This window comes from Dama dama, chromosome 27 (genome assembly GCF_033118175.1).
Source record: "Dama dama isolate Ldn47 chromosome 27, ASM3311817v1, whole genome shotgun sequence".
Classification (NCBI taxonomy): Eukaryota; Metazoa; Chordata; class Mammalia; order Artiodactyla; family Cervidae; genus Dama; species Dama dama.
In genome coordinates this window covers 1,127,503-1,146,224 of record NC_083707.1, presented here as the reverse complement: position 1 = coordinate 1,146,224, position 18,722 = coordinate 1,127,503, and positions in this window count along the sequence as shown.

Here is an 18,722-nt window from a genome sequence, read left to right as displayed (position 1 = left end):
GACCAGAGGCCTCACATCCTTTGAAACCTCGAGAGGTCCGCGGAGATCAATGCTTCCAAAGGAGACGATGCCTGACTCCTCTTGAAAATGGATAGGAGTCCCAGGATCCCTGTGGCACTTGGAAAGGGACCCTGGGTCTCCCGCATCACATGGAGATGCGTCCAAATTGCCATGCCAAGACTCGAGGAGAATCCAGAGGTGTCCCTCGCACCTAGGCAGGAGTCCTGACGTCGCTGAACAAACACGTGTCTGGAAGGGCCCTCCCAGTCGTAACTCGAGAATATACCCCAGGTTCCGGCCGCAACTCGTTAAAAACCATGAGGCTTCCCCTCGCCACGAGATGAGGTCCGATTCCCCAGCACTGCATGTAGAGCAATTCCGTGGTCCACATCAAACGTGAAAGGAGCCTTGATTTCCTTGATGGCACTCCGGAGAAAACCCAAGATCACTGTCTCAAGTCTAGAGGGATCCTGAGGTCACTGGAGCAACACGAAAGGGCTCCGTGGACCCCAATTCAACTCGAGATGAGACCTTAGTCCCTGGCTTCGACTCAAGAGGAATACGAACTTTCCACAAGCACCTCAATAGGAGGCTTCTCTCAGCTACAGCTATGTGAGAGGGACCCTGAGTTTGTGGCCTCAAGTGGAATGGACACCGAGATGCTCTGACTCGAAGTAAGGCCGCATATGCCTGCAGTGAATTGAATGCAGGCTCGTCTTGCATCTCCCAAGATGAAGGGATGTCTGAATCCCCTGTGCAGAACACAAAGAAAGACCTAGTTCTCCGGCTCAACGCGACCGGAGGCCTCACATCCTTTGAAAACTCAAGAGGTCCGCGGAGATCAATGCTTCCAAAGGAGACGATGCCTGACTCCTCTTGAAAATGGATAGGAGTCCCAGGATCCGTGTGGCACGTGGAAAGGGACCCTGTGTCTCCCGCCTCACGTGGAGACGCGTCCTAATTGCGATGCCAAGACTCGAGGAGAATCCCGAGGTGTCCCTCGCACCTAGGCAGGAGTCCTGACGTCGCTGAACAAACACGTGTCTGGAAGGGCCCTCCCCGTCATTACTCGAGAATATACCCCAGGTTCCGGCCGCAACTCAAGAAAAACCATGAGATTTCCCCCTCGCCGCGAGTTGAGGCCCGATTCCCCTGCACTGCATGCAGAGCAATTCCGTGTTCCACATCAAACGTGAAAGGAGGCTTGATTTCCTTGATGGCACTTCAGAGAAAACCCAAGATCACTGTCTCAAGTCTAGAGGGATCCTGAGGTCACTGGAGCAACACGATAGGACTCCATGGACCGCAAATCAACTCGAGATGAGAGCTTAGTCCCTGGCTTCGACTCAAGAGGAATACCAACTTTCCACAAGCACCACAAGAGAAGGCTTCTCTCAGCTACAGGTATGTGAGAGGGACCCTGAGTTTGTGGCCTCAAGTGGAAAGGACACCGAGATACTCTGACTCGAAGTAAGGCCGGATATCCCTGCAGTGAATTGAATGCAGGCTCGTCTTGCGTCTCCCAAGGCGAAGGGATGTCTGAATACCCTGTGCAGACCACAGAGAAAGACCTATTTCTTCGCCTCATCGCGACCGGAGGCCTCACATCCTTTGAAAACTCGAGAGGTCCGCGGAGATCAATGCTTCCAAAGGAGACGATGCCTGACTCCTCTTGAAAATGGATAGGAGTCCCAGGATCCCTGTGGCACGTGGAAAGGGACCCTGGATCTCCCGCCTCACGTGGTAACACGTCCCAATTGCCATACCAAGACTCGAGGAGAATCCCGAGGTGTCCCTCTCACCTAGGCAGGAGTCCTGACGTCGCTGAACAAACTCGTGTCTGGAATGGCCCTTCTCGTCATAACTCGAGAATATACCCCAGGTTCCGGCCGCAACATGAGAAAAACCATGAGACTTCCCCCTCGCTGCGAGATGAGGCCCGATTCCCCTGCACTGCTTGCAGAGCAATTCCGTGTTCCACATCAAACCTGAAAGGAGCCTTGATTTCCTTGATTGCACTCCAGAGAAAACCCAAGATCACTGTCTCAAGTCTAGAGGGATCCTGACGTCACTGGAGCAACACGAAAGGGCTCCGTGCACCGCAAATCAACTCGAGATGAGAGCTTAGTCCCTGGCTTCGACTCAAGAGGAATACCAACTTTCCACAAGCACCTCAAGGGGAGGCTTCTCTCAGCTACAGGTATGTGAGAGGGACCCTGAGTTTATGGCCTCAAGTGGAATGGACACCAAGATGCTCTGACTCGAAGCAAGGCCGAATGTCCCTGCAGTGAATTGAATGCAGGCTGGTCTTGCATCTCCCAAGGCGAAGGGATGTCTGAATACCCTTTGCAGACCACAGAGAAAGACCTAGTTCATCTGCGTTATCGCGACCGGAGGCCTCACATCCTTTGAAATCTCGAGAGGTCCAAGGAGATCAATGCTTCCAAAGGAGACAATGCCTGACTCCTCTTGAAAATGGATAGGAGTCACGGGATCCCTGTGGCACGTGGAAAGGGACCCTGGGTCTCCCGCCTCACGTGGAGACGAGTCCCAAATGCCATGCCAAGACTCGAGGAGAATCCCGAGGTGTCCCTCGCACCTAGGCAGGAGTCCTGACGTGCTGAACAAACACGTGTCTGGAAGGGCCCTCCCCGTCGTAACTCGAGAATATACCACAGGTTCCGGCCGCAACTTGAGAAAAACCATGAGACTTCCCCTTCGCCGCGAGATGAGGCCCGATTCCCTTGCACTGGGTGAAGAGCAATTCGGTGTTTCACATCAAACGTGAAAGGAGCCTTGATTTCCTAGATGGCACTCCAGAGAAAACCCAAGATCACTGTTTTAAGTCTAGAGGGATCCTGAGGTCACTGGAGCAACACGAAAGGGCTCCGTGGACCCCAAATCAACTCGAGATGAGAGCTTAGTCCCTGGCTTCGACTCAAGAGGAATACCAACTTTCCACAAGCACATCAAGAGGAGGCTTCTCTCAGCTACAGGTATGTGAGAGGGACCCTGAGTTTGTGGCCTCAATTGGAATGGACACCGAGATGCTCTGACTCGAAGTAAGGCCGGATATCCCTGCAGTGAATTGAATGCAGGCTCGTCTTGCCTCTCCCAAGACGAAGGGATGTCTGAATCCCCTGTGGAGACAACAGAGAAAGACCTAGTTCTCCGCCTCATCGCGACCAGAGGCCTCACATTCTTTGAAACCTCGAGAGGTCCGCGGAGATCAATGCTTCCAAAGGAGACGATGCCTGACTCCTCTTGAAAATGGATAGGAGTCCCAGGATCCCTGTGGCACATGGAAAGGGACCCTGGGTCTCCCGCATCACATGGAGATGCGTCCAAATTGCCATGCCAAGACTCGAGGAGAATCCAGAGGTGTCCCTCGCACCTAGGCAGGAGTCCTGACGTCGCTGAACAAACACGTGTCTGGAAGGGCCCTCCCAGTCGTAACTCGAGAATATACCCCAGGTTCCGGCCGCAACTCGTTAAAAACCATGAGGCTTCCCCTCGCCACGAGATGAGGTCCGATTCCCCAGCACTGCATGTAGAGCAATTCCGTGGTCCACATCAAACGTGAAAGGAGCCTTGATTTCCTTGATGGCACTCCGGAGAAAACCCAAGATCACTGTCTCAAGTCTAGAGGGATCCTGAGGTCACTGGAGCAACACGAAAGGGCTCCGTGGACCCCAATTCAACTCGAGATGAGACCTTAGTCCCTGGCTTCGACTCAAGAGGAATACGAACTTTCCACAAGCACCTCAATAGGAGGCTTCTCTCAGCTACAGCTATGTGAGAGGGACCCTGAGTTTGTGGCCTCAAGTGGAATGGACACCGAGATGCTCTGACTCGAAGTAAGGCCGCATATGCCTGCAGTGAATTGAATGCAGGCTCGTCTTGCATCTCCCAAGATGAAGGGATGTCTGAATCCCCTGTGCAGAACACAAAGAAAGACCTAGTTCTCCGGCTCAACGCGACCGGAGGCCTCACATCCTTTGAAAACTCGAGAGGTCCGCGGAGATCAATGCTTCCAAAGGAGACGATGCCTGACTCCTCTTGAAAATGGATAGGAGTCCCAGGATCCGTGTGGCACGTGGAAAGGGACCCTGTGTCTCCCGCCTCACGTGGAGACGCGTCCTAATTGCGATGCCAAGACTCGAGGAGAATCCCGAGGTGTCCCTCGCACCTAGGCAGGAGTCCTGACGTCGCTGAACAAACACGTGTCTGGAAGGGCCCTCCCCGTCGTTACTCGAGAATATACCCCAGGTTCCGGCCGCAACTCAAGAAAAACCATGAGATTTCCCCCTCGCCGCGAGTTGAGGCCCGATTCCCCTGCACTGCATGCAGAGCAATTCCGTGTTCCACATCAAACGTGAAAGGAGGCTTGATTTCCTTGATGGCACTTCAGAGAAAACCCAAGATCACTGTCTCAAGTCTAGAGGGATCCTGAGGTCACTGGAGCAACACGATAGGACTCCATGGACCGCAAATCAACTCGAGATGAGAGCTTAGTCCCTGGCTTCGACTCAAGAGGAATACCAACTTTCCACAAGCACCACAAGAGAAGGCTTCTCTCAGCTACAGGTATGTGAGAGGGACCCTGAGTTTGTGGCCTCAAGTGGAAAGGACACCGAGATACTCTGACTCGAAGTAAGGCCGGATATCCCTGCAGTGAATTGAATGCAGGCTCGTCTTGCGTCTCCCAAGGCGAAGGGATGTCTGAATACCCTGTGCAGACCACAGAGAAAGACCTATTTCTCCGCCTCATCGCGACCGGAGGCCTCACATCCTTTGAAAACTCGAGAGGTCCGCGGAGATCAATGCTTCCAAAGGAGACGATGCCTGACTCCTCTTGAAAATGGATAGGAGTCCCAGGATCCCTGTGGCACGTGGAAAGGGACCCTGGATCTCCCGCCTCACGTGGTAACACGTCCCAATTGCCATACCAAGACTCGAGGAGAATCCCGAGGTGTCCCTCTCACCTAGGCAGGAGTCCTGACGTCGCTGAACAAACTCGTGTCTGGAATGGCCCTTCTCGTCATAACTCGAGAATATACCCCAGGTTCCGGCCGCAACATGAGAAAAACCATGAGACTTCCCCCTCGCTGCGAGATGAGGCCCGATTCCCCTGCACTGCTTGCAGAGCAATTCCGTGTTCCACATCAAACCTGAAAGGAGCCTTGATTTCCTTGATTGCACTCCAGAGAAAACCCAAGATCACTGTCTCAAGTCTAGAGGGATCCTGACGTCACTGGAGCAACACGAAAGGGCTCCGTGCACCGCAAATCAACTCGAGATGAGAGCTTAGTCCCTGGCTTCGACTCAAGAGGAATACCAACTTTCCACAAGCACCTCAAGGGGAGGCTTCTCTCAGCTACAGGTATGTGAGAGGGACCCTGAGTTTATGGCCTCAAGTGGAATGGACACCAAGATGCTCTGACTCGAAGCAAGGCCGAATGTCCCTGCAGTGAATTGAATGCAGGCTGGTCTTGCATCTCCCAAGGCGAAGGGATGTCTGAATACCCTTTGCAGACCACAGAGAAAGACCTAGTTCATCTGCGTTATCGCGACCGGAGGCCTCACATCCTTTGAAATCTCGAGAGGTCCAAGGAGATCAATGCTTCCAAAGGAGACAATGCCTGACTCCTCTTGAAAATGGATAGGAGTCACGGGATCCCTGTGGCACGTGGAAAGGGACCCTGGGTCTCCCGCCTCACGTGGAAACGCGTCCCAAATGCCATGCCAAGACTCGAGGAGAATCCCGAGGTGTCCCTCGCACCTAGGCAGGAGTCCTGACGTGCTGAACAAACACGTGTCTGGAAGGGCCCTCCCCGTCGTAACTCGAGAATATACCACAGGTTCCGGCCGCAACTTGAGAAAAACCATGAGACTTCCCCTTCGCCGCGAGATGAGGCCCGATTCCCTTGCACTGGGTGAAGAGCAATTCGGTGTTTCACATCAAACGTGAAAGGAGCCTTGATTTCCTAGATGGCACTCCAGAGAAAACCTAAGATCACATTCTCAAGTCTAGAGGGATCCTGAGGTCACTGGAGCAACATGAAAGGGCTCCGTGGACCGCAAATCAACTCGAGATGAAAGCTTAGTCCCTGGCTTCCACTCAAGAGGAATACCAACTTTCCACAAGCACCTCAAGAGGAGGCTTCTCTCAACTACATGTATGTGAGAGGGACCCGGAGTTTGTGGCCTCAATTGGAATGGACACCGAGATGCTCTGACTCGAAGGAAGGCCGGATATGCCTGCAGTGAATTGAATGCAGGCTCCTCTTGCGTCTACCAAGGCGAAGGGATGTCTGAATACCCTGTGCAGACCCAAGAGAAAGACCTAGTTCTCCGCCGCATCGCGACCGGAGGCCTCACATCCTTTTAAAACTCGAGAGGTCCGCAGAGATCAATACTTCCGAAGGAGACGATGCCTGACTCCTCTTGAAATTGGATAGGAGTCCCAGGATCCCTGTGGCACGTGGAAAGGGACCCTGGGTCTCCCGCCTCACGTGGAGACGCGTCCCAATTGCCATACCAAGACTCGAGGAGAATCCCGAGGTGTCCCTCGCACCTAGGCAGGAGTCCTGACGTCGCTGAACAAACCCCTGTTAGAAGGGCCCTCCCCGTCGTAACTCGAGAATATACCCCAGGTTCCGGCCGCAACTCGAGAAAAACAATGAGACTTCCCCCTCGCCACGACATGAGGCCAGATTCCCCTGCACTGCGTGCAGAGCAATTCCGTGTTCCACATTAAACGTGAAAGGAGCCTTGATTTCCTTGATGGCACTCCAGAGAAAACCCAAGATCACTGTCTCAAGTCTAGAGGGATCCTGAGGTCACTGGAGCAACACGAAAGTGCTCCGTGGACCGCAAATCAACTCGAGATGAGAGCTTAGTCCCTGGCTTCAACTCAAGAGGAATACCAACTTTCCACAAGCACCACAAGAGGAGGCTTCTCTCAGCTACAGGTATGTGAGAGGGACCCTGAGTTTGTGGCCTCAAGTGGAATGGACACCGAGATGCTCTGACTCGAAATAAGGTCGGATATCCCTGCAGTGAATTGAATGCAGGCTCGTCTTGCATCTCCCAAGACGAAGGGATGTCTGAATCCCCTGTGGAGACCACAGAGAAAGACCTAATTCTCCGCCTCATCGGGAGGGGAGGCCTCATATCCTTTGAAAATTCGAGAGGTCCGCGGAGATCAATGCTTCCAAAGGAGACGATGCCTGACTCCTCTTGAAAATGGATAGGAGTCCCAGGATCCCTGTGGCACGTGGAAAGGGACACTGGGTCTCCCGCCTCACGTGGAGACGCGTCCCAATTGCCATGCCAAGACTCGAGGAGAATCCCGAGGTGTCCCTCGCACCTAGGCAGGAGTCCTGACGTCGCAGAACAAACACGTGTCTGGAAGGGCCCTCCCAGTTGTAACTCGAGAATATACCCCAGTTTCTGGCCGCAACTCGTGAAAAACCATGAGGCTTCCCCCTCGCCGCGAGAAGAGGCCCGATTCCCCTGCACTGCGTGCAGAGCAATTCCGTGGTCCACATCAAACGTGAAAGGAGCCTTGATTTCTTGATGGCACTCCGGAGAAAACCCAAGATCACTGTCTCAAGTCTAGAGGGATCCTGAGGTCACTGGAGCAACACAAAAGGGTCCGTGGACCCAAAATCAACGTGAGATGAGATCTTAGTCCCTGGCTTCGACTCAAGAGGAATACCAACTTTCCACAAGCACCTCAAGAGGAGGCTTCTCTCAGCTACAGGTATGTGAGAGGGACCCTGAGTTTGTGGCCTCAAGTGGAATGGACACCGAGATGCTCTGACTCGAAGTAAGGCCGGATATCCCTGCAGTGAATTGAATGCAGGCTCGTCTTGCATCTCCCAAGACGAAGAGATGTCTGAATCCCCTGTGCAGAACACAGAGAAAGACCTAGTTCTCCGGCTCAACACGACTGGAGGCCTCACATCCTTTGAAAACTCAAGATGTCCGCAGAAATCAATGCTTCCAAAGGAGACGATGCCTGACTCCTCTTGAAAATGGATAGGAGTCCCAGGATCCCTGTGGCACGTGGAAAGGGACCCTGGGTCTCCCGTCTCACGTGGAGACGCGTCCCAATTGCCATGCCAAGACTCGAGGAGAATCCCGAGGTGTCCCTCGCACCTAGCCAGGAGTCCTGACATCGCTGAACAAACACGTGTCTGGAAGGGCCCTCCCAGTCGTAACTCGAGAATATACCCCAGGTTCCGGCCGCAACTCGTTAAAAATCATGAGGCTTCCCCCTCGCCGCGAGATGAGGCCCTTTTCCCCTGCACTGCGTGCAGAGCAATTCCGTGTTCCACATCAAACGTGAAAGGAGCCTTGATTTCCTTGATGGCACTCCGGAGAAAACCCAAGATCACTGTCTCAAGTCTAGAGGGATCCTGAGGTCACTGGAGCAACACGAAAGGGCTCCGTGGACCCCAATTCAACTCGAGATGAGAGCTTAGTCCCTGGCTTCGACTCAAGAGGAATACGAACTTTCCACAAGCCCCTCAAGAGGAGGCTTCTCTCAGCTACAGGTATGTGAGAGGGACCCTGAGTTTGTGGCCTCAAGTGGAAAGGACACCGAGATGCTCTGACTCGAAGTAAGGCAGGATATGCCTGCAGTGAATTGAATGCAGGCTCGTCTTGCATCACCCAGGATGAAGGGATGTCTGAATCCCCTGTGCAGAACACAGAGAAAGACCTAGTTCTCCGGCTCAACGCGACCGGAGGCCTCACATCCTTTGAAAACTCGAGAGGTCCGCGGAGCTCAATGCTTCCAAAGGAGACGATGCCTGACTCCTCTTGAAAATGGATAGGAGTCCCAGGATCCCTGTGGCACGTGGAAAGGGACCCTGGGTCTCCCGCCTCACGTGGAGACACGTCCCAATTGCCATACCAAGACTTGAGGAGAATCCCGAGGTGTCCCTCTCACCTAGGCAGGAGTCCTGACGTCGCTGAACAAACTCGTGTCTGGAATGGCCCTTCTCGTCATAACTCGAGAATATACCCCAGGTTCCGGCCGCAACATGAGAAAAACCATGAGACTTCCCCCTCGCTGCGAGATGAGGCCCGATTCCCCTGCACTGCTTGCAGAGCAATTCCGTGTCCCACATCAAACCTGAAAGGAGAATTGATTTCCTTGATGGCACTCCAGAGAAAACCCAAGATCACTGTCTCAAGTCTAGAGGGATCCTAACGTCACTGGAGCAACACGAAAGGGCTCCGTGCACCGCAAATCAACTCGAGATGAGAGCTTAGTCCCTGGCTTCGACTCAAGAGGAATACCAACTTTCCACAAGCACCTCAAGGGGAGGCTTCTCTCAGCAACAGGTATGTGAGAGGGACCCTGAGTTTGTTGCCTCAAGTGGAATGGACACCGAGATGCTCTGACTCGAAGTAAGGCCGGATATCCCTGCAGTGAATTGAATTAAGGCTCGTCTTGCGTCTCCCAAGGCGAAGGGATGTCTGAATACCCTGTGCAGACCACAGAGAAAGACCTAGTCCTCCGCCTCATCGCGACCGGAGGCCTCACATCTTTGAAAACTCGAGAGGTCCGCGGAGATCAATGCTTCCAAAGGAGAAGATGCCTGACTCCTCTTGAAAATGGATAGGAGTCCCAGGATCCCTGTGGCACGTGGAAAGGGACCCTGGGTCTCCCGCCTCACGTGGAGACGCTACCCAATTGCCATGCCAAGACTCGAGGAGAATCCGGAGGTGTCCCTCGCATCTAGGCAGGAGTCCTGAAGTCGCTGAACAAACCCGTGTCTGGAAGGGCCCTCCCCGTCGTAACTCGAGAATATACCCCAGGTTCCGGCCGCAACTCGAGAAAAACAATGAGACTTCCCCCTCGCCGCTAGATGAGGCCCGATTCCCCTGCACTGCGTGCAGAGCAATTCCGTGTTCCACATTAAACGTGAAAGGAGCCTTGATTTCCTTGATGGCACTCCAGAGAAAACCCAAGATCACTGTCTCAAGTCTAGAGGGATCCTGAGGTCACTGGAGCAACAGGAAAGGGCTCCGTGGACCGCAAATCAACTCGAGATGAGAGCTTAGTCCCTGGCTTCCACTCAAGAGGAATACCAACTTTCCACAAGCACCTCAAGAGGAGGCTTCTCTCAGCTACAGGTATGTGAGAGGGACCCTTAGTTTGTGGCCTCAAGTGGAATGGACACCGAGATGCTCTGACTCGAAGTAAGTTCGGATATCCCTGCAGTGAATTGAATGCAGGCTCGTCTTGCATCTCCCAAGACGAAGGGATGTCTGAATCCCCTGTGGAGACCACAGAGAAAGACCTAATTCTCCGCCTCATCGCGAGGGGAGGCCTCATATCCTTTGAAAACTCGAGAGGTCCGCGGAGATCAATGCTTCCAAAGGAGACGATGCCTGACTCCTCATGAAAATGGATAGGAGTCCCAGGATCCCTGTGGCACGTGGAAAGCGACAATGGGTCTCCCGCCTCACGTCGAGACGCGTCCCAATTGCCATGCCAAGACTCGAGGAGAATCCCGAGGTGTCCCTCGCACCTAGGCAGGAGTCCTGACGTCGCTGAACAAACACGTGTCTGGAAGGGCCCTCCCCGTCGTAACTCGAGAATATACCCCAGGTTCCAGCCGCAACTCGTGAAAAACGATGAGGCTTCCCCCTCGCCGCGAGATGAGGCCCGATTCCCCTGCACTGCGTGCAGAGCAATTCTGTGGTCCACATCAAACGTGAAAGGAGCCTTGATTTCTTGATGGCACTCCGGAGAAAACCCAAGATCACTGTCTCAAGTCTAGAGGGATCCTGAGGTCACTGGAGCAACACGAAAGGGCTCCGTGGACACCAAATCAACTCGAGATGAGAGCTTAGTCCCTGGCTTCGACTCAAGAGGAATACGAACTTTCCACAAGCCCCTCAAGAGGAGGCTTGTCTCAGCTACAGCTATGTGAGAGGGACCCTGAGTTTGTGGCCTCAAGTGGAATGGACACCGAGATGCTCTGACTCGAAGTAAGGCCGGATATCCCTGTAGTGAATTGAATGCAGGCTCGTCTTGCGTCTCCCAAGGCGAAGGGATGTCTGAATACCATGTGCAGACCACAGAGAAAGACCTAGTTCTCCGCCTCATGGCGACCGGAGGCCTCACATCCTTTGAAAACTCGAGAGGTCCGCGGAGATCAATGCTTCCGAAGGAGACGATGCCTGACTCCTCTTGAAAATGGATAGGAGTCCCAGGATCACTGTGGCACGTGGAAAGGGACCCTGGGTCTCCCGCCTACGTGGAGACGCGTCCCAATTGCCCTGCCAAGACTCGAGGAGAATCCCGAGGTGTCCCTCGCACCTAGGCAGGAGTCCTGACGTCGCTGAACAAACACGAGTCTAGAGGGGCCCTTCCCGTCGTAACTCGAGAATGTACCTCAGGTTCCGGCCGCAACTCGAGAAAAACAATGAGACTTCCCCCTCGCCGCGACATGAGGCCAGATTCCCCTGCACTTTGTGCAGAGCAATTCCGTGTTCCACATCAAACGTGAAACGAGCCTTGATTTCCTTGATGGCACTCCAGAGAAAACCCAAGATCACTGTCTCAATTCTAGAGGGATCCTGAGGTCACTGGATCAACAGGAAAGGTCTCCGTGAACCGCAAATCAACTCGAGATGAGAGCTTAGTCCCTGGCTTCCACTCAAGAGGAATACCAACTTTCCACAAGCACCTCAAGAGGAGGCTTCTCTCAGCTACAGGTATGTGAGAGGGACCCTGAGTTTATGGCCTCAAGTGGAATGGACACCGAGATGCTCTGACTCGAAGTAAGGCCGGATATCCCTGCAGTTTATTGAATGAAGGCTCGTCTTGCATCTCCCAAGGCGGAGGGATGTCTGAATACCCTGTGCAGACCACAGAGAAAGACCTAGTTTTCCGCCTCATGGGGACCAGAGGCCACACATCCTTTGAAAACTTGAGAGGTCTGCGGATATCAATGCTTCCAAAGGAGACGATGCCTCACTCCTCTTGAAAATGGATAGCAGTCCCAGGATACCTGTGGCATGTGGAAAGGGACCCTGGGTCTCCCGCCTCACGTGGAGAGGCATCCGAATTGCCATGCCAAGACTCGAGGAGAATCCCGAGGTGTCCCTCGCACCTAGGCAGGAGTCCTGACGTCGCTGAATAATCTCGTGTCTGGAAGGGCCCTCCCCGTCGTAACTCGAGAATATACACCACGTTCCGGACGCAACTCGAGAAAAACCATGAGACTTCCCCCTCGCCACGAGATGAGGCCCGATTCCACTGCCCTGCGTGCAGAGCAATTCCGAGTTCCACATCAAACGTGGAAGGAGCCTTGATTTCCTTGATGGCACTCCAGAGAAAACCCAAGATCACTGTTTTAAGTCTAGAGGGATCCTGAGGTCACTGGAGCAACACGAAAGGGCTCCGTGGACCCCAAATCAACTCGAGATGAGAGCTTAGTCCCTGGCTTCGACTCAAGAGGAATACCAACTTTCCACAAGCACATCAAGAGGAGGCTTCTCTCAGCTACAGGTATGTGAGAGGGACCCTGAGTTTGTGGCCTCAATTGGAATGGACACCGAGATGCTCTGACTCGAAGTAAGGCCGGATATCCCTGCAGTGAATTGAATGCAGGCTCGTCTTGCCTCTCCCAAGACGAAGGGATGTCTGAATCCCCTGTGGAGACAACAGAGAAAGACCTAGTTCTCCGCCTCATCGCGACCAGAGGCCTCACATTCTTTGAAACCTCGAAAGGTCCGCGGAGATCAATGCTTCCAAAGGAGACGATGCCTGACTCCTCTTGAAAATGGATAGGAGTCCCAGGATCCCTGTGGCACATGGAAAGGGACCCTGGGTCTCCCGCATCACATGGAGATGCGTCCAAATTGCCATGCCAAGACTCGAGGAGAATCCAGAGGTGTCCCTCGCACCTAGGCAGGAGTCCTGACGTCGCTGAACAAACACGTGTCTGGAAGGGCCCTCCCAGTCGTAACTCGAGAATATACCCCAGGTTCCGGCCGCAACTCGTTAAAAACCATGAGGCTTCCCCTCGCCACGAGATGAGGTCCGATTCCCCAGCACTGCATGTAGAGCAATTCCGTGGTCCACATCAAACGTGAAAGGAGCCTTGATTTCCTTGATGGCACTCCGGAGAAAACCCAAGATCACTGTCTCAAGTCTAGAGGGATCCTGAGGTCACTGGAGCAACACGAAAGGGCTCCGTGGACCCCAATTCAACTCGAGATGAGACCTTAGTCCCTGGCTTCGACTCAAGAGGAATACGAACTTTCCACAAGCACCTCAATAGGAGGCTTCTCTCAGCTACAGCTATGTGAGAGGGACCCTGAGTTTGTGGCCTCAAGTGGAATGGACACCGAGATGCTCTGACTCGAAGTAAGGCCGCATATGCCTGCAGTGAATTGAATGCAGGCTCGTCTTGCATCTCCCAAGATGAAGGGATGTCTGAATCCCCTGTGCAGAACACAAAGAAAGACCTAGTTCTCCGGCTCAACGCGACCGGAGGCCTCACATCCTTTGAAAACTCAAGAGGTCCGCGGAGATCAATGCTTCCAAAGGAGACGATGCCTGACTCCTCTTGAAAATGGATAGGAGTCCCAGGATCCGTGTGGCACGTGGAAAGGGACCCTGTGTCTCCCGCCTCACGTGGAGACGCGTCCTAATTGCGATGCCAAGACTCGAGGAGAATCCCGAGGTGTCCCTCGCACCTAGGCAGGAGTCCTGACGTCGCTGAACAAACACGTGTCTGGAAGGGCCCTCCCCGTCGTTACTCGAGAATATACCCCAGGTTCCGGCCGCAACTCAAGAAAAACCATGAGATTTCCCCCTCGCCGCGAGTTGAGGCCCGATTCCCCTGCACTGCATGCAGAGCAATTCCGTGTTCCACATCAAACGTGAAAGGAGGCTTGATTTCCTTGATGGCACTTCAGAGAAAACCCAAGATTACTGTCTCAAGTCTAGAGGGATCCTGAGGTCACTGGAGCAACACGATAGGACTCCATGGACCGCAAATCAACTCGAGATGAGAGCTTAGTCCCTGGCTTCGACTCAAGAGGAATACCAACTTTCCACAAGCACCACAAGAGAAGGCTTCTCTCAGCTACAGGTATGTGAGAGGGACCCTGAGTTTGTGGCCTCAAGTGGAAAGGACACCGAGATACTCTGACTCGAAGTAAGGCCGGATATCCCTGCAGTGAATTGAATGCAGGCTCGTCTTGCGTCTCCCAAGGCGAAGGGATGTCTGAATACCCTGTGCAGACCACAGAGAAAGACCTATTTCTCCGCCTCATCGCGACCGGAGGCCTCACATCCTTTGAAAACTCGAGAGGTCCGCGGAGATCAATGCTTCCAAAGGAGACGATGCCTGACTCCTCTTGAAAATGGATAGGAGTCCCAGGATCCCTGTGGCACGTGGAAAGGGACCCTGGATCTCCCGCCTCACGTGGTAACACGTCCCAATTGCCATACCAAGACTCGAGGAGAATCCCGAGGTGTCCCTCTCACCTAGGCAGGAGTCCTGACGTCGCTGAACAAACTCGTGTCTGGAATGGCCCTTCTCGTCATAACTCGAGAATATACCCCAGGTTCCGGCCGCAACATGAGAAAAACCATGAGACTTCCCCCTCGCTGCGAGATGAGGCCCGATTCCCCTGCACTGCTTGCAGAGCAATTCCGTGTTCCACATCAAACCTGAAAGGAGCCTTGATTTCCTTGATTGCACTCCAGAGAAAACCCAAGATCACTGTCTCAAGTCTAGAGGGATCCTGACGTCACTGGAGCAACACGAAAGGGCTCCGTGCACCGCAAATCAACTCGAGATGAGAGCTTAGTCCCTGGCTTCGACTCAAGAGGAATACCAACTTTCCACAAGCACCTCAAGGGGAGGCTTCTCTCAGCTACAGGTATGTGAGAGGGACCCTGAGTTTATGGCCTCAAGTGGAATGGACACCAAGATGCTCTGACTCGAAGCAAGGCCGAATGTCCCTGCAGTGAATTGAATGCAGGCTGGTCTTGCATCTCCCAAGGCGAAGGGATGTCTGAATACCCTTTGCAGACCACAGAGAAAGACCTAGTTCATCTGCGTTATCGCGACCGGAGGCCTCACATCCTTTGAAATCTCGAGAGGTCCAAGGAGATCAATGCTTCCAAAGGAGACAATGCCTGACTCCTCTTGAAAATGGATAGGAGTCACGGGATCCCTGTGGCACGTGGAAAGGGACCCTGGGTCTCCCGCCTCACGTGGAGACGAGTCCCAAATGCCATGCCAAGACTCGAGGAGAATCCCGAGGTGTCCCTCGCACCTAGGCAGGAGTCCTGACGTGCTGAACAAACACGTGTCTGGAAGGGCCCTCCCCGTCGTAACTCGAGAATATACCACAGGTTCCGGCCGCAACTTGAGAAAAACCATGAGACTTCCCCTTCGCCGCGAGATGAGGCCCGATTCCCTTGCACTGGGTGAAGAGCAATTCGGTGTTTCACATCAAACGTGAAAGGAGCCTTGATTTCCTAGATGGCACTCCAGAGAAAACCTAAGATCACATTCTCAAGTCTAGAGGGATCCTGAGGTCACTGGAGCAACACGAAAGGGCTCCGTGGACCGCAAATCAACTCGAGATGAAAGCTTAGTCCCTGGCTTCCACTCAAGAGGAATACCAACTTTCCACAAGCACCTCAAGAGGAGGCTTCTCTCAACTACATGTATGTGAGAGGGACCCGGAGTTTGTGGCCTCAATTGGAATGGACACCGAGATGCTCTGACTCGAAGGAAGGCCGGATATGCCTGCAGTGAATTGAATGCAGGCTCCTCTTGCGTCTACCAAGGCGAAGGGATGTCTGAATACCCTTTGCAGACCCAAGAGAAAGACCTAGTTCTCCGCCGCATCGCGACCGGAGGCCTCACATCCTTTTAAAACTCGAGAGGTCCGCAGAGATCAATACTTCCGAAGGAGACGATGCCTGACTCCTCTTGAAATTGGATAGGAGTCCCAGGATCCCTGTGGCACGTGGAAAGGGACCCTGGGTCTCCCGCCTCACGTGGAGACGCGTCCCAATTGCCATGCCAAGACTCGAGGAGAATCCCGAGGTGTCCCTCGCACCTAGGCAGGAGTCCTGACGTCGCTGAACAAACCCCTGTTAGAAGGGCCCTCCCCGTCGTAACTCGAGAATATACCCCAGGTTCCGGCCGCAACTCGAGAAAAACCATGAGCTTTCCCCCTCGCCACGACATGAGGCCAGATTCCCCTGCACTGCATGCAGAGCAATTCCGTGTTCCACATCAAACGTGAAAGGAGCCTTGATTTCCTTGATGGCACTCCAGAGAAAACCCAAGATCACTGTCTCAAGTCTAGAGGGATCCTGAGGTCACTGGAGCAACACGAAAGGGCTCCGTGGACCCCAAATAAACTCGAGATGAGAGCTTAGTCCCTGGCTTCGACTCAAGAGGAATACCAACTTTCCACAAGCACCTCAAGAGGAGGCTTTTCTCAGCTACAGGTATGTGAGAGGGCCCCTGAGTTGGTTGCCTCAAGTGGAATGGACACCGAGATGCTCTGACTCGAAGTAAGGCCGGATATCCCTGCAGTGAATTGAATGCAGGCTCGTCTTGCATCTCCCAAGAAGAAGGGATGTCTGAATCCGCTGTGGAGACCACAGAGAAAGACCTAGTCCTCCGCCTCATCGCGACCGGAGGCCTCACATACTTTGAAAACTCGAGAGGTCTGCAGAGATCAATGCTTCCAAATGAGACGATGCCTGACTCCTCTTGAAAATGGATAGGAGTCCCAGGATCCCTGTGGCATGTGGAAAGGGAACCTGGGTCTCCCGCCTCACGTGGAGACGCGTCCCAATTGCCATGCCAAGACTCGAGGAGAATCCCGAGGTGTCCCTAGCACCTAGGCAGGAGTCCTGACGTCGCTGAACAAACACGTGTCTGGAAGGGCCCTCCCCGTCGTAACTCGAGAATATACCCCAGGTTCCGGCCGAAACTCGAGAAAAACCATGAGACTTCCCCCTCGCCGCTGGATGCAGCCTGATTCCCCTGCACTGCGTGCAGAACAATTCCGTGTTCCACATCAAACGTGAAAGGAGCCTTGATTTCCTTGATGGCACTCCAGAGAAAACCCAAGATCACTGTCTCAAGTCTAGAGGGATCCTGAGGTCACTGGAGCAACACGAAAGGGCTCCGTGGCCCCCAAATCAACTCGAGATGAGAGCTTAGTCCCTGGCTTCGACACAAGAGGAATACCAACTTTCCACAAGCACCTCAAGAGGAGGCTTCTCTCAGCTACAGGTATGTGAGAGGGACCCTGAGTTTGTGGCCTCAAGTGGAATGGACACCGAGATACTCTGACTCGAAGTAAGCCCGGATATCCCTGCAGTGAATTGAATGCAGGCTCGTCTTGCATCTCCCAAGACGAAGGGATGTCTGAATCCCCTGTGGAGACCACAGAGAAAGACCGAATTCTCCGCCTCATCGCGACCGGAGGCCTCACATCCTTTGAAAACTCGAGAGGTCCGCGGAGATCAATGCTTCCAAAGGAGACGATGCCTGACTCCTCTTGAAAATGGATAGGAGTCCCAGGATCCCTGTGGCACGTGGAAAGGGACCCTGGGTCTCCCTCCTCACGTGGAGACGCGTCCAAATTGCCATGCCAAGACTCGAGGAGAATCCCGAGGTGTCCCTCGCACCTAGGCAGGAATCCTGACGTCGCTGAACAAACACGTGTCTGGAAGGGCCCTCCCCGTCGTAACTCGAGAATATACCCCAGGTTTCGGCCGCAACTCGAGAAAAACCATGAGATTTCCCCCTCGCCGTGAGTTGAGGCCCGATTCCCCTGCACTGCATGCAGAGCAATTCCGTGTTCCACATCAAACGTGAAAGGAGTCTTGATTTCCTTGATGGCACTCCAGAGAAAACCCAAGACAACTGTCTCAAGTCTAGAGGGATCCTGAGGTCACTGGAGCAACAGGAAAAGGCTGTGTGGACCCCAAATTAACTCGAGATGAGAGCGTAGTCCCTGGCTTCGACTCAAGAGGAATACCAACTTTCCACAAGCACCTCAAGAGGAGGCTTCTTTCAGCTACAGGTATATTTGAGGGACCCTGAGTTTGTGGCCTCAAGTGGAATGGACACCGAGATGCTCTGACTCGAAGTAAGGCCGGATATCCCTGCAGTGAATTGAATGTAGGCTCGTCTTGCATCTCCCAAGACGAAGGGTTGTCTGAATTTGCTGTGGAGACGACAGAGAAAGACCTAGTCCTCCGCCTCATCGCGACCGGAGGCCTCACATCCTTTGAAAACTCGAGAGGTCTGCAGAGATCAATGCTTCCAAGGGAGACGATGCCTGACTCCTCTGGAAAATGGATAGGAGTCCCAGGATCCCTGTGGCACGTGGAAAGGGTCCCTGGGTCTCCCGCGTCATGTGGAGACGCGTCCAAATTGCCATGCCAAGACTCGAGGAGAATCCCGAGGTGTCCCTCGCTCCTAGGCAGGAGTCCTGATGTCGCTGAACAAACACGTGTCTGGAAGGGCCTCCCCGTCGTAACTCGAGAATATACCCCAGGTTCCGGCCGCAACTCGAGATAAACCATGAGACTTCCCCCTCGCCGCGACATGAGGCCCGATTCCCCTGGACTGCGTGCAGAGCAATTCCGTGTTCCACATCAAACGTGAAAGGAGCCTTGATTTCCTTGATGG